We start from the raw sequence: 15,422 nt of genomic DNA on the forward strand, positions 1-15,422 counted from the left end.
GTACCTGTCCTTACTTCCCTATTTGGAGATGCAGGATCTTAAATCAATCACTTCACTATTAAAATTTCAGGCAAATAACTAGGTTAGTGGGTGCGATTTCACGATTTTCCATGAGGAAAAATTTGTCCCTAAAATTTGATTCTGAAAATTAGCAAAACAACAAAAATGTTATGTTTATTGCTTTGAAATATGGAACAATATTAATACATATTATTAATACATACAATATTAATGCATATTACATATTCAGAAAATAAAAAATATAAACATCAACATTACTTAGTCTGTATAACTGGAAAAATTAAATGCAATTCCAAAAACTGCTTCTATTTTAAAATAAAATCATGAGAGGAGGAGAACAAAGAGGATATAAGTGCACAAGTATGAGGGCATCCTTTCAAATGCCTTTAGTGGAATTTGATTTTTATTTGTTTTATTATTTTCCTTTACATAAAAATAATACTAACAAATGAAGATGTTAAATTTACCCATATAACAGCAAAAATTAAGTTTTTAGTACATATCTTTCTTCTGAAATCACTTCTTTCAAGTAATCACTGATTTGTTCAGCACTTATGTATACAGTACTCTGGAAAGACACTGGAGAAATATCAAAAAGGTTTAAGATATGTATAGTTTCTATCTATAAAGAATATAGAATCTATTAGGGAGTTCATCTAATGAGTGCAAAAAATACACAAACAATGAAATAAAAATTTTTCTTACTTTATGCTAATTATTTATTTCTTGTTTATGCTTAGCAAAAGTTCAAATTTGTTTTTCATAAACTCATGAGATTATTAAATTAAATAACAAGCTTATTTAACAAATGCATTATCATTGGATTTGTTAATAAGAGACACAATTAGTTAACAGTATTCTGGAAAATTTGTCACTGGGAAATTGAAAATTATGAGTTATTAATTAACCAATTCTTTACCTAAGACTAAGTGGAAGTTGCCAATTAATTAATACCCAAACTTTAATTAAAAATTAATGTTTGTCTTATTTTTCTTTTATGTAGATATAATAGTGTCATTATTTTTTACTACACTCACCTATCTATTTTCAATTAGAGTCCATGACATGCTTAACAGAATAACTAAAGTTTAAATTATTGAAATTATTGCTACCTCATGTTAAGTATATTTAAATAAAATGAATGATAATTTGAATAAAAATATTAAAAGTCCATAACATTGATGGTACAACTCCATTTTTATGATATCTTTTAGGACCATTAATAGAATTAGAAGAGTGGGTACATTTAGGTGTCGCTCCCCCATTCACGGAGGAACGACACAGGACCCTGCGCTGTTCTTTTGTCTGCTCGGCCCTTCCTGGGTTTGCTGCTGGTCCTTCCCGGGTTGGCTGCCGACCCCTCCACCTCCGTGGAGGGTCGGTACCCCCTGCCACTTTCCCGCTTCCGCGGAGGAGCTGCACACTGCCGGCCGGCTCTCTCGGGGGCTGCTCAGGTGTTCCTTCAGATGTTCCTTGTGCATGTTTTCTCTCTCCTCCTTTGTAGTCCTCTTCCACCAATCCCAACTCTGCTGCCCATACGCCGAGCACGCTGCTCTCCTCCAATCAGGAGCAGGATCAGCTCCTGCAGCTTATCAGTCAAATTGGCGAGAGGCAGCTGCATAGAAGTTTACTCCTCCCCAGCGCCATATTGTGGGAGAGCAGATGCATAGAATAAGTCTTAATTCCAGTAACTTAGTCTAGTCTCAGTTGCTCCCCACATTTAGATTTTTTGTATATTTTTTAATATACTGGAGACAATAACCAAAGTGTCATATATATCTTATATATAAGACACTTTGTCATATATCTTTGCTTCCTCTTATAGTGCCTAACATATAACTGGCATTCAACAAATACTTGTTGAATATTTTTATCAAAGCCCAATCATGGGGTGGATATAGTGGTATAGTGCTGTTGCTTGGGATACCCACATCATATATTGGAGTGTCAGTTTGAGTCGTGAATGCTCCTGTTTGCATTCAGCATCCTGCTAACATATCCTAGGAGACAGATGATAATGGGTCAAGAGTTTGGACCCCAACCATCCACATGGAAGACCAGAACAGAATTTCAGGCTCCTGGCTTCTGCCTGACCCAGCCTTGATTGTTGAAGGCATTTAGGAAGTAAACCAGCTCATGGAAGTTCAATCTCTCTGCCTCACTTTCTGTGACACTCTGGCCTTCAAATGAAACAAAATAACTAAACATTTGAAACAAAAAACTCAATGAATTCATGTTTAGCCTACTAACAGTTCCTTGGTGTTCATACATAATTTAAACACATCCTTCTTGAAATTCTCTTTTACTTTACACACATGTACATTATCTCATTCTTCATGACTGGACACCTTGACAGTTCCATTCTTTTTCTTAAATTTCAATGAGTCAAACATTTCTCCTCTTGTTCTCATTCATCTTGGTTCTTTTCTTCTCTTGCCTGGGCTTCCTGGGAGATCCAACCACATGTGTCTAATGTGCATCTTCTTTTTGTTTTTGGATTTCAGCCTATATTTTTATTGTGTTCTTGGCCTTATTCTACTTACCTCATGCTGAGTATATTTAAAACAAAATTAATGGTAATTTATTAATCTGAATAAAAATGTTAAAAGTCCATAACATTTGAAGGTGCAATTCTATTTCTTTGACATTTTTATGACCAAAACAGAATTACAAAAATGTGGATACAGTTAGGCTTTTTTGTATGTTTTCTTAATACACTGGAAACAATAACCAAAGTGTTCCAAAACATAGATGAAACGTGTTTACTCTGTTACTTCTAGGTAATTGAATGGTACAGTCATTAAAAATGTGATATTCTAATGAATTAAATTGTATTATATATTATTAAAAATCAAATAAATAAAATATGCCTAGCATATTTTGAATAAAATATATGAACAAATACATCACATTCCATATTAATTCAATTAACAATGAATATTAGTGGAGTAGTGTAATTATATTTCACTTTATCTAAAAATTTGTATTTTCATTATATGACAGAGAGACAGAGGCAAAGAGAAAGAGACAGAAGGAGAGAAATGGAGCTTCCATCAACTATTCACTCCCAATATGCTTACAATGGCTAGGGAAAGGACCCAGTTACTTGAGACCATTACCTGTGCACATTAGCAGGAAACTGGAGCTTGGGGCAATAAGTAGCTAGAAAGACAAGCTGAGGTGGGTTGGCACCAGTCTACCTGCAGTTTGAGAGTTCTGATTGGCTCACCATGTTGACTCTTGAAGAAGTGGTGGCAGGCTACCTCTGCAGCTGTGGTCAATCTCCTCAGGACAGCCGGAACTGATCCATGTACCAACTTGATCTGCACCATCCAAACATTCCTTTCTGTGAACTGAAAAACCTGCCTTCCTTCCATGCACCACCAAGCCTCCTGTCTTCCATGTAGCAGAAACTGCAAGTTCTGTAGTATTGCAAATTTAGAACCAGCAGCAGCTCCAAATATCTAAAATGACTGCAGGTCATTATGATGTCCTTATAATAAAATTACAATGAAGGGCAACTCTCTACTCCCATAATGTACCACCTGATGCAGTGACTCTTATTATATTTCCAAAAAAGGCCTGGAAATAGAAGGAACTGAAGCTGTACCCCAAGTCCTTCTCTCTTTAAATATTCAATTAATTCTTGTTCAAGAAACCACATCCTATGTCTCCAAAAGTAGAAGAGGGCAGCTTGACCCGAGTTGGTTTCTGTATGTTTCTGGGCCTTTTGTTCACTTTTCTCTCTTGAGCTTGTCTGTACTTAATTCTTGAGAGTGCACTTTTCCTTTGCTTTAAATAAATTCTGGTTTCCTGGGCACCTTTATGTCTGAAAGAACTTGGAATACGCCCAGCTGGGGGCACTATTGCACATAACAGAATCAGGAGCCAAAGCCAGGACTCAGAAGTTATTTTGATATGGGACGTGGGTGGTTGTGGGTGGGAGGGAGGTTATGGGGGAAAAGCCACTGTAATCCAAAAGTTGTACTTTGGAAATTTATATTTATTAAATAAAAGTAAAAAAACCAAAACAGTTACTTAAAATTAAAGAAAAAATACTAGATATGGGACGTGGATAATTTAGCTATTTCATAATATAATTTTCTTTAACTTTTAGAAGACTTCTTGTATTTATGGTCTAAAAAATATAGTGAGATAAATTGATTTGTTAATTCTATTTTTGATGAAGTTCTCAGTGTACTGTTACATTTTTCTACTATCTATTCTGTATTTTGTGTGTGTGTGTGTGTGTGTGTGTGTGTTCAGCAAATACATCTAATTATTGTGGTACTTTCCTGGTAGGGTGACCCAAACCTTCATTTGTAAATGGTCAGAAACATAAGTAGTCCATTCTGAATTAGGTTGTTTTGGTTCCCCAGTAAGTTAATCATAGAATAAGGTGAGACTAAGAGATACTAAAGGGATCTCCTGGATTGCATTCTTACCCCTGCTTACCTTCTTAGTAGACCAGCAGTATACCTCCTCCTTGGCTTGCAGGATCAATCACCTCATCTCCCTTTGCCTGTATATTTAGAATATGAGGAGACTACCGTGACTGGATAGCAGTCCTAACATTCAGTTCAACAAATGTATTGTTGTGTCTCCTATTGGAAACATCCTTTCCATTTGGGATTAAGGTCTCTTGATAAGAAGAGCGTAAAGCCAAAAGCACAGGAAACAAGTTTTGTCAATGAATCATTAGGGGTAATAGGGAGTGATGTCACCCTTTGATTTTCACCCGTTGATTTCTGGAACCATGAGTCTTAAATATGGGAGACATAGCACCAAATATTGCATACACTATGCATCAGAGTCAGCCAAGTTGACACATCAATTTAGTCATCAGTGGACAACCTACTAGGCATATCCCAGGTTTCAATCACAAGTGCTCAACTATGTTGTTTAATGTGAAAACAGCTCTAGACAATATGTACTACCAATACTGTAAAGATACAAATAAGTTACAACGGAGAGAGTTTGGTACAGTGGGTTGAGGTGGTTTGGTACATATCCATCCCACACTGGAGGGCTTGGTTCTACTTTTGCTCTGCTTTTGAATCCAGAATCCTGCTAATGCACAATCTGTAGAGCAGCACACAATGGTTAGGTACTTGGATCCCTACCACACTTAGTGGGAGACCCAGACTGCATTTCAGACTACTGGCTTCATCCCTGCCTGGCGCTGGCTGTTACTGGTACTTGAGGAGTCAATGAATGTGAAAATCTCTTTCTGTCACTTTCTCTTTGTTTGTCTGCCTTTCAAATAAATAAAATTTATAAAATGGATGGAAAAAATTACAATGCAAACATTAATCATAGGGAAGCTCAAATGAATATCAGTTTAAATCTATATATCCATAGTACCCAACAAAAGAGCTATCTTATAATTATAACTGAGTAAAGTCAGTGTGCATATATACTAAGAACTTCAAAATACCTGAAGCAGAGTTCAATTAAACTTTAGAGAAATATAGCAATCGTGGCAGGCATTTTTCCCCCAGCAACCTTTATTTAAGGTATACAAATTTCATGCATTTCAAAAATAAAACTGAGGAACATGGTGATTCTCCCACCCTACCTGCCAAGTCACTCACACTCCCACCCTTTTTCTTCCTCCCTCATTCTTATTTTTTACTAAGATCTATTTTTAATTAACTTTATACTCATAAGGTTAACTTTATACTTAGTAAAGAGTTCAACAAATAGCATGAAAAAAAATTGTTCCTTAACAGTTGAGACAAGGGCTGTTCAAAGTCATGGCATCTCAAAGTGTCAATTTCATACCTTTTAGGTGCTCTAGTTACCACACATCAGTGAGAACATAAGGTATTTGTCCTTTGGTGACTGGCTTATTTCACTAAGTATAATGTTTCTCAGTTGCATCCATTTTGCTGCAATCAACAGGATTTCATAGTTTTTTTTACCCCGTGTAGTGTTCTGTGGTTTACATATCTCATAATTTCTTTATCCAGTCTTTAGTTGGCAGACATTTGAGTTGATTCCATATCTTAGCTGTTGTGAATTGAGCTGAAATAAGCATGGGGGTACAGATAACTCTTTGATATGCTGATTTGAGTATATTCCCCCCCCCCCGACCCCGCCAACACCATATCCTCACCTGCATTGGTTACTTGTTGATTTCTGTATGAAAGCCATTCTAATGGGTGTGAGGTTAAAATCCATTGTGGTTTTGATTTGCATTTCCCTGATGGCTAGTGATCTTCAGCATTTTTCATGCATCTATTGGCCATTTGGATTTCCTCTTTTGAAAAATGTTTAAGTCTTTTCTTAACTGGCTTGTTTGTTTTGTTGTTGTTGAATTTCTTGAGCTCTTTATAGATTCTGGTTATTAGTCCTGTATCAGTTGCATAGTTTGCAAATGATATCTCTCATTCTGTCAGCTGCCTCTTCACTTTATGGAGTGTTTCTTTTGCAGTACAGAAGCTTCTCAATTTGATGTAAGCCCATCTGTCAATTTTGGCTTTGGTTTCCTGTGCCTCTGGGGTCTTTCCCAAGAAGTCTTTGCCTATGCCGATGTGTTGCAGAGTTTCCACAATGTTTTATTTTTTTATTTTATTTACTTGGCAGGTAGAGTATAGACAGCGAGAGAGAGAGAGAGAGAGAGAAAGAGAGAGAAAGGTCTTCCTTCTGTTGGTTCACTCCCTATATGGCCGCCACAGCTGGCACTGTGCCTATCCGAAGCCAGGAGCCAGGTGCTTCTTCATGGTCTTCCATGCAGGTTCAGGGGCCCAAGCACTTGGGCCATCCTCCACTGCCTTCCTGGGCCACACTGGAAGAGTAACCAGGACTAGAACCCAGCACCCATATGGGATGCTGGCACCTCAGGTGGAGGATTAACCAAGTGATCCATGGCACCAGCCCCTCTGCAATGTTTTCTAATTTTGATGGTATCAGGTCATAGATTTAGGTCTTTGATCCATTTTGAGTGGATTTTTGTGTAAGGTGTAAGGTAAAGGTCTTGCTTCATACTTCTGCATGCAGAGATCCAGTTCTCCCAGTGCCATTTGTTGAAGAGACTGTCCTTGCTCCAGAGTTTAATTATAGCTTCTTTGTCAAACATAAGTTGGTTATAGATATATGGGTTGATTTCTGGAGTTTCTATTCTGTTTTGTTGATCTATCCATCTGCTTTTGTACCAGTACCAGGATGTTTCTATAATAACTGCCTTGTAGTATGTCTTGAAATCTTGTATTGTTATGCCTCTTGCTTTGTTTTGTTATGGAAGATTGCTTTAGCTATTTGGGATCTCCTGTTTTTCTATATTATTTTTAGCATCATCTTGTCTATATCTGAGAATAATGTCCTTGGTATTTTGATTGGTATTGCATTGAATCTGTAAATTGCTTTCAGTACTATGGGCATTTTGATGATATTGATTCTTCTAATCTATGAACATGGAAGATTTTTCCATTTTTATGTCTTCTTCTATTTCTTTTTTAGTGTTTTATAATTCCTTTTGTAGAGATCTTTGATGTCCTTGGTTAAATTTATCAAAGGTATGTAATTTTTTTGGCAGCTATTGTGAATGGAATTGATCTTGGACATTCTTTCTCAGCTGTGGCATTGTCTGTGTATACAAAAGCTACTGATTTTTTGTGTTACTCATGTGTACCTCATTTTTTTGGTTAGTTGGGCCAATAGTTATCAATTTTGTTTATTTTTTCAATAAGCCAACTCTTAGCTTTGCTGATATTTTGTAATTTTTCATTTCAATTTTGTTTTTTTATTTTAATTATTTCTTTTCTCCTACTAATTTTGAATTTAGTTTGCTGTTGTTTTGCTAGCTCCTTGAGATGCATTGATACACTTCAATATGGTTGCTGGTCATTATAATGTTCTTATAATAAAATTACCATGAAGAGTAACTCCATGCCCATATTGCACCTGATGCAATGACATTTACTATAGTTCCAGAAAACGTGTGGGAAAAAGTGGTACTAAAGTCACCCCAACCCATCTTCTTTGAATATTCAAATAAACCCTATTCCAGACACCATGACCTATACCTTCAAAGTGTAAAAGTCAGGTTGACCTTGTTGGTTTGAGTGTGTGTGTGTGTGTATTTGAATTACCATTAGAAATATTCATGTATCAGTTTTTTGTCCATACTTGCAAACATTTGGTATTTTCATTATTTTTGTTATTTTTAAGTAGGTAGTGATATCTCATTGTGGTTTTATATTTTGAATAAGTAATTAATAATGATATTAAATGTATCTTATTGTATTTATTAGTGACATGAATTATCTCTTTAGTGAAGTTCTGCTCATATCCTGTGCCAAATTTCTAATTGAATTTTTATTTTTTTATATTTTAGACATACGTTCTTTACACATTTTTGCATTTTCTCAAACATACACACACATTATTACAGATGCTGTGATTCAGTTCTTACAAAAATATCAGAATGATAAAAAGAGAATGGATTAAGAGGCCAAGGGATGGTTAGAACAAGTGTGTATTACTATTTGTGCTGTATTTTTTATTTCTAACAGCCTCTCCCTCCAGCTCCAACACTCCCATTGAGTCACTACTGTTAAGTAGCATTCAGGATCTTTAGTCCTCAATCCTTGTAGTTCATCCCTATCTGTAAGAAACCATTTAACTTGACATCTTTCTCTTTCCAGTTTAGACTGCATTGCCCATCCCTTCAACTGCTTTGTGTCAACCTACACCAGTTCCTCATTCAATTTTTCTGACTTGTCATATTCCCAGTAAAAGCTCAGTTTTGAATAGAATCAAAGAACAGTTTTTCTCTAAGTTTATGTTTGAACTGCTGAACACAGAGTGTGGAAATTTCACAGCTTTGCAAATTTTTTTCTTTTTTTAAGATTTATTTTATTTATTTATAAGTCAGAATTACAAAGTCAGAGGGAAAGACCGAGAGGGAGAGAGAGAAAGTATGAGAGAGAAAGAGAAAGAGAAAGAGAGAGAGAGAGAGAGAGAATCTTCCATCCTCTCATTCATTCTCCAAATTGCAGCCCATTTGACAAAGCCCATAGTTCATTATGGTATGCATACTCTGCCATTGCCACTGCAATGCTCTGTTATTACTAAATAAACATCATCATTCCTTAAAGAAGCTCTCTGCCTGTTTTCTAATGTCAATTCATACTTGAAAACAAATGAAAATGGAAACATGACATAAAAATATATGGGATACAGCAATACTGTAAGAAGACAAGCTGAGAGCAATAATTTCCTACACTAAAAATTAGAAAAAAAAAGAAAAATTAAAAATAAGCAACCTAAAAATTCAACTCAAAAATTAGAAAAGCAAAACAAACTACAATCAAAATTAGTAGAAGGAAAGAAATAGCAAGTACTGGAGCAGAACATATGAAATAGAGAATTAAAATGTAACAAGAGAGATAAATAAAACAAAGAGTGGATTTATTTATTAGCTCACTTGGCTAACCCTCCACCTGCGGCATCGGCACCCGGGGTTCTAGTCCCAGTTGGGGCACCGGGTACTAGTCCTGGTTGCTCCTCTTCCAGTCCAGCTCTGTGCTGTGGCCTGGGAGGGCAGTGGAGGATGGCCCAAGTGCTTGGGTCCCTGCACCCTCATGGGAGACCGGGAGGAAGTACCCGGCTCCTGGCTTCGGATTGGCACAGCGCCAGCTGTAGTGGCCATTAGGGGAGTGAACCAAAGGAAGGAAGACCTTTCTCTTTGTCTCTCTCTCACTGTCTATCCCTCTCTCTCTGTCTCTCTCTCTCTCTCTCTCACTGTCTAACTCTGCCTGGCAAAAATAAATTAATAAATTAATTAATCAAAAAAATAAAAAAAAACCTAAATGAATCAGCTATGCACAATATAACATTATTCAATTAAATCCTATTATGGCAGCATAGGTGAACTATGGGATATCATGTTAAGTAAAACAAAGCAGTACAGATAGACACATACCACATGTTCTCATTCATTCGTGGAAGCTGAAAAAGTTGATCACATGGAAATAGAGATCAGAAGGAAAGTCACTAGAGATTAAGAAGCAGAGGTAGTGGGAGAAATAGAGGGAAAGTAAATAATGGGTTGCAAAACACACTGAAGGGACTGAAGTGATATAGTCCCATAACAGGGCACCTACAGCCTCCAATAATTCATTATACATTTCAAAGCAACTAAAGGAGAAGTGTTTGACATTTCCCAACACATACAAATGATAATATTTGAAGACATGGAATTGCTGATTTCCCTGACTTGACCCATGTGTAACTGTATTAAGTTATAATAAATCAGCCAATAAATAACTAAAATGTTATTTGCCAACTATAAATAAAAACGAAAGAACCAGATTGAAAGAATCAAGAATATATCTTGGTAGAGGGTGGAGAAAACTGAGCTGGCAAACCTCAAGGTGGATTTTTATACAGGTTAATCACTTTCAGAAAGGATATGTCAAGGTCAACTATTGACTGACATCAACCTGGATCATTTTACTAAAAACCATTCCTATTCCCAATGGGTTGAGAATATTCAATGGCTGAAAAAGAATTTGGAATACATTTATGTTTGAATACAGTCATTCATTCAGAGTCAACTCAGGAACTGCCTTCTGCACCGAAAGAAATGGTTTCTTAGTAATTCCATGGTTTCTGTTTTGATAAAAGATACAGAAAAACATTTTCTAAAAGAGAATCTGAGGATGTGAGGGAACTATTGAGTGGTTGTTCACTTATCTGATAAAAATACAGAATTTGATTACTTCTGGGAAATTCAGGATTACAGAGACTTGCTTTTCAATATTATCTAATTACAGTTGGGAGCAGCAGAGTGACAAGGCATGTTCCTGGCCAGCTGGGAGACAACAGCATGGAAAAACCAAGTTATATTCTAATTTTAGTCTTTTATGAACACAGGAGGTAGCTTTTAGAATTATAGTTTCTACAAGTATAGATGAGGACTAATATCCTTAAAGAAGGAAGCAAATAAATAAAAGCTGTAAGAAAACACTGAAGTCCAATTGGCACTTGGGATGTCCACAGTAAGATGGGAGAAAATTTCTATTAAAATAGTTATAGCTTTGGCTGCAACATAGAACTTTCCATTGTTATGATTTTTAAGTCTGTAATCAGTTGATTTCTGACTGCAATCTAACAGTTATTTGATACTTCTTAAATTACTAAGAAACTGAGAATAGAAAATTAACTTTCTGTATCTTTTTTGGCCAAAAATATGGCCTACGTAATTTATTTCTGCATGATTTATTTTTGGCTTTGTTAGTTTTTTTAAAATTTATTTATTTATTTGAAAGACAGAATTATAAAGAGGTAGAGGCAGAGAAGAGAGGTTTTCCACCTGCTGGTTCACTCCCCAAATAGTCCCAATGTCTGGAGCTGGGCTGATTTGAAGCCAGGAGCCAGGAGATTCCTCCGGGTCTCTACTCAGGTGCAGGATCCCAAGGACTTGGGTCATTTTCTACTGCTTTCCCAGGCCATTGCAGAGAGCTGGATTGTAAGTGGAGCTTCTGGGACTTGAACCGGCACCCGTATGAGATGCCTGGCACTGCAGGAGGCAGCTTTACCCATTATACCACAGTACTGGCCCCATTAGTTATTTTTAAAATAAGTATTTGTATATTATAAGTGCTATGAAAGGGTGTATATTTGCTTACATGAAGAAATTGCATAAATATGTAATAGGATAAAAATTTAAAATTTAAACCAATATATTTTTTTCTTTCCAGGTTGCTTCCATTAAACCCTGCACTCACGAAGAGGCAGTAGCTAGGGATTATATGATTGGTCTTTTGGAACCGGGATGTGCCCCATAAAAGGAGTAGAGAAATAAACAAAGTTCAATTTTTACATTTTTATGCATTTGATATTAGTCTATAGAAAAAAAAAATGAGAGCTAATGGTCCCAGAGAAGATGGAAGGTGAGATAGGGCTAAGGGCTGCAAAGGAGGCTATATGGTTTGGGAGGTAGAAACAGTCACTGACTTAAGGCCACAAATATCCCTTATTTAAGGGATCCTGGCATAGAAAACACTCCCTGCTCTTTGTCCTGTATTTTAATTCTGAGATGACTTCACAGTCATTTATAGTAATCGATATCACTTCACACTAGTTCAGTGAGGTAGTGCCCTCTCTCCATTGTTTTTCCTCTCCTTTCAGTCAAAACAATCTTCACTATGTTTTGGCAAAAACACCCTGCATCTTACTTTTTGAACCATTTCAATGGATGCAGAGATTGAAGGCTTATATTTTGCTTAAGCTATTGATGGGTCAGCCATAGGAGTTCATTAGTCATAGTCACTCAGACATTCAGGCATTGTAGGGTTCACCTCAATAAATGCTGCTACTTAAAGGCAAACATGTAATGGAGAGTCAAGGACCCGATATTGCATGTTTCTTTCTAAAAGTGACATGTGCCACTTTTATTCATCATCAATTGGTGAAAATAAGACCATATTCTTAAACATAACTTCAAAGAAGCCTAGAGGTTCATATCTTCCATGTTCCTCAATGTAAAAAACTAGAAGTTAGGGCCGGCGCCGCTGCTCACTAGGCTAATCCTCCGCCTTGCGGCGCCGGCACACCGGGTTCTAGTCCTGGTCGGGGCTCCGGATTCTGTCCCGGTTGCCCCTCTTCCAGGCCAGCTCTCTGCTGTGGCCAGGGAGTGCAGTGGAGGATGGCCCAAGTGCTTGGGCCCTGCACCCCATGGGAGACCAGGATAATTACCTGGCTCCTGCCATCAGATCAGCGCAGTGCGCCGGCTGCAGCGTGCCAGCTGCGGCGGCCATTGGAGGGTGAACCAACGGCAAAGGAAGACCTTTCTCTCTGTCTCTCTCTCTCTCACTGACCACTCTGCCTGTCAAAAAAAAAAAAAAAAAAAAAAAAGAACTAGAAGTTGATGAATAGTCATTATACCTATCACAAAAAACCTCACTGGAAATTCAACCACAGATTCATTGGCATTTTGGAACCAAAAGTCTATTCTTACATACTGGCTTGGTACACTGCCTTCTCAGGAACTGGGGAGAAAAACTGAGTGACACTTCTTACTTATCTGTTCCAACTTTATTTTTTCATCCTCTTCTTGAGTCCATTATAACAGCAAACACTGATGCGAACATAACCAAGATATATTTAAACTAGCAAATAGATCATAACTCAAGTGTCTTTCCTGGAGAAAGAAATCAACTCAAACTGTATTGCCTTTGAGTCTTCCTGTGTTAGATCACTCAGGCTGCTATAACAAATTACCACAGACTGGATAGTTTACAAACAATAAATGTCTATACATCTCGAGCTATTGCTAGCATCCAGGTGTATGTGCTCTGGCAATTTGAGTATGTGCAACTTCCTTCAATATTGTTTGGGCTCTTGCAGGCTCATCTGCACCATTCAGCACATCATCATAAGCCAAAATCAGGGTGAAACTCACAAAGGCTGGTAAAAATCAAGGTGAGTCCAAGAAAGCGACTCTTCCCCCAAAGGATGTAGAAGAGGATAGTGACGTTGATGAAGTGTCAAAAGATGAAGCAGGTATGGAGAAGAGACTGTTATGCCTCAGAATAAAAGGTAAGAAGTTTCTACAATTCTAGCAAAGAAGGTGTTGGTTTCCTTAATAATAATAATAAAAAAACCAAAACTATACTTGCCACACCTGCTAAGAAAGCAGTCATCACCCCAGGCGAAAAAAGCAGCTGCCACACTGGCCATGAAGACAGTTACACCAGCAAAACAGTGGTGACATCTGCCAAGAAGGGAGCCACGCTAGGTAAACCACTGATAGCAGTGCAGTGATGTTGCCCCAACTAAGGAGGTAAAGTACAGTTGGAATGCCAAGAAGGACAGTCATGATGAAGAGGATGGTAACAGTGGGGAGGATGAGGATGAGGATGAGGTGAGGATGAACTTATGCCTGCAGTGATGAAAGCAGAAAGGGTGCCCCTGCCTCAAAGGATGAGGATGACGAGGAGGATGAGGAGAAGGAGCAGGAGGAGGGAGAGGTGATTCTGAAGAAGCAGAATGGAGATTACACCACTCAAAATAATGAAATCTGCAAAAGCTGTTCCTGCAAAGCCTAGTATTGCTGAGGCTGAGGATGAAGAACAGGATAGCAAGGATGTGAATGAGGTGTATGTAGGCGATGAAGAAAAGGAGGAAGAAGAGTCTATCAAAGAAACATCTGGAAATTGAAAGAAGGAAATGATAAAAGAGAAAGCAGCTGCTGAAGACAAGAAACAGAAAGTAGAAGCCACAGAACCAACTACAATGTTGAATCTATTTGTTGAAGCATGAATTCTAACAAATCTGCTCCTGAATTAAAAACTGGTATCAGGGATGTTTTGATAAAAATTATCTTTCTGTTGTGGATGCCAGGACTGGCATGACTAGGAATTTTATGGATTTTGAATCTGCTTGCATACTGGGAAAAGCTTTGGAACTCAATAGGTTAAAAGTATTTGGTAACGAAACAAAACTGGAGAAACCAAAAGAAAAAGACAGCAAGGATTGAGATGAAAAACCACTTTGGCCAAAAGTAACCCATACAAAGTCACTCAAGATTAATTAAAAGAAGTGTCTGAAGATTCCATCAATATCAGATTAGTTTGGAAGGATGGAGAGGAGAAAGGAAATGCTTGTATTGAATTGAAAACCTAAGCTGATGCAGAGAACACCTTAAAAGAAAGCCATGGATCAGAGATCAATGGGCAATCCATTTCCCTGTTCAACACTGGAGAGAAATGTCAAAATGAAGACTATAGATGTGGAAAAGTTAGTACTTGGAGTGGTGAATCAAAAACTCTGGGTTTAAGCAATGTCTCCTACTGTGCTAACAGGTGAAACTCTTCAGAAGCATTTGAGAAGACAACTTTTATCAAAGCACCACAGAATCATAATGACAAACCTAAAAGACACATTTATAAGATGTGTAACTTTATTAGATAATAAAGAAGATTTAAATTGGAAATTGAGGGTGAAGCAGCCAAGCTGGAGTTACAAGCACCTCAGGGGTTATCCACTGCAATATCCAACCATCTAAGATCTTATTAGTCAAAGGTTTGTCTGAGGAGACATGGTAAGAACACTTGGATTGTTCTGTTTATACAAGGTTAGTCACAGGTCAGGAGACCAGATCCTCCAAAAGGCTTGGTTTTGTAGACTTCAACAGTGAGGGAGTTTCCAAAGCTGCCAAAGTGAACATGAAAGTTGGTGAAACTGGTGGAAACAAAGTTACCTTGGACTGGTCAAACCTAATGGTGAAGGGTGGCTTTAGGGGCCACGGTGGAGGAAGAGGAGACTTTGGAGGCAGGAGTGGTCGTGAGGGGCCTGAAGTGGATTTGATGACAGATGAAAGGGGAGCAATGTTCAAGGAGGCAGAGGAAGTGGTGGAGACCACAAGCAACAGCTCAGAAGATGAAATTTGA

At 37.6% G+C, this 15,422-nt stretch overlaps 1 pseudogene; it reads left to right on the plus strand.

Annotated features, from left to right (window-relative positions):
* The window catches only part of LOC100341947 (nucleolin-like), a 56,743-nt pseudogene extending 41,321 nt beyond the window's left edge, over window positions 1-15,422 (plus strand).

Source organism: Oryctolagus cuniculus, chromosome 14 (assembly GCF_964237555.1).
Source record: "Oryctolagus cuniculus chromosome 14, mOryCun1.1, whole genome shotgun sequence".
In the NCBI taxonomy this organism is placed as follows: domain Eukaryota; kingdom Metazoa; phylum Chordata; class Mammalia; order Lagomorpha; family Leporidae; genus Oryctolagus; species Oryctolagus cuniculus.